General features: G+C 56.3%; 1 protein-coding gene across 1 annotated transcript in view; it reads left to right on the plus strand.

Moving 5' to 3' along the window:
* The first annotated feature begins 322 nt into the window (after positions 1–322).
* Positions 323–1,476, plus strand: part of Oat (ornithine aminotransferase) — a 25,529-nt gene continuing 24,375 nt past the window's right edge. Inside the window, exon 1 of the mRNA XM_087908343.1 lies at positions 323–360. The gene's annotated coding sequence lies outside the window, so the exon portion shown is untranslated. The remainder of the gene's footprint in view (positions 361–1,476) is intronic.

Consider the following 1,476-nt stretch of genomic DNA (forward strand, 5'->3'; position numbering starts at 1 on the left):
GGCCAGGGAAACGCAGTGGAAGGCCAGTATCCCCTCAGGTCTCTGTTTCCCTGCCTGTAAAGGAGAGCAAACTGCTCCTAAATCCAATCCAGAGCAGAAGTGCGGCAACCACTAAGGCAGACCTCGCATTTACAGCAGGCATCAGAGCTTGGAGCCCAGTGGCTCAAGGCCGGGTGGGTGGGGCGAGGGCGGGCCTCGTGTGATTGGTGTGCGGCCCTCCGTCCCGACCAATGAACTGTAAGCACAGGCGGGGCGGGGCAGACAGGGCGTCTTAAACGGCGTGACGCGCCGGGCGGGCGGTCACCTCGGGCTTCGTGGCTGGTTTGCCGTCGGTCGCTCACGCCTAGCGGACCCTGTCAGGTATCAAGCGCGCGCCGGGACTGGACTGAAGAGGCCCGGGACCTGCTCGGTGTCCCGGAGTCTCAGCCGGGGCAGCGCAGGGCTGGAGGGTGCGACACGTCCCCGGGGCGGTGCGACACGTCCCCGGGGCGGGGAGGGCTGTATGGGGACGGGCAGGGAACTGGAGGCCGGAGACGTGGCACGGCCGCCTGCCAGGCACAGCTCGGCTCGCCGCCCTCGGGGCACTCGCCTAGAGCTTTCGAGGCCTTGGCTTTCGAGAAGGTGGCGTCTCCAGCAGCCTGGCTGCCGGGGATCGGATCCCTGGGGACAGAGCTGTCAACGCGTGGCTCCGTCATCGGGCGTGGAACACTGATGCAGACTGAGTCCGAGTTCTTTGGGCAGCCTCTATGTCCCGCGACTGCTCCTGCCCATCCCTCTCCACTCCCCACTTTATCTCCAGCTCTAAACCCATTAAGAGATTGAGGAAGTGACGTGTACCTTATTGAGAGTTGGCTAGAGATTGGCCCAGAGGGCTTTCGGCACGAAGACCCCCCTCCCGCTTCCTCACCCCCCTTAGACCTTTGGCAACCGATGCTGAACCTCAGAAAATTCCAGTCTAATTGCGTGGGACTTTTGATGCCAGCAAACCTTGCCTCAGGCCCACATCATGTCTCGCAGTACATTTATTTACCTTGTAAATGTGTCAAGATACATTAAGGGAGGAGAAAGAGTGATTTTTGAAATGAAGTGCCCTTTCCCTCCCATTTCTCCATCCCAAATCTCCTAAATCAGGATTGTCAGAGCGTCTGTAGGGAAATTAATTTCATGTAACCTGAAAATGTATTTATGATTTTTTATTTTGTGTGTGTGTGTGTGTGTGTGTGTGTGTGTGTGTGTGTGTGTGTGTGTGTGTGTACGTACGTACGTACATGAATGCAGTTGCCTTCCAAGGCCAGAGAGGTCCAATCTCTCTGGAGCAGGCTTCTTGGGAGCTGTGCCATGTGGGTGCTGGGAACCAAACTCTGGTGTTGTGGAAGAATAGTAGATGATCTTAACTGCGGCGCCTTCTCTCCAGTCCCTAAAACTTTAATTAGACACATTTACAAGGTAAATACATTTACAACTTTAAACACATTT

The sequence above is a fragment of the Myodes glareolus genome, chromosome 7 (genome assembly GCF_982192425.1).
Source record: "Myodes glareolus chromosome 7, mMyoGla1.1, whole genome shotgun sequence".
Lineage (NCBI taxonomy): Eukaryota > Metazoa > Chordata > Mammalia > Rodentia > Cricetidae > Myodes > Myodes glareolus.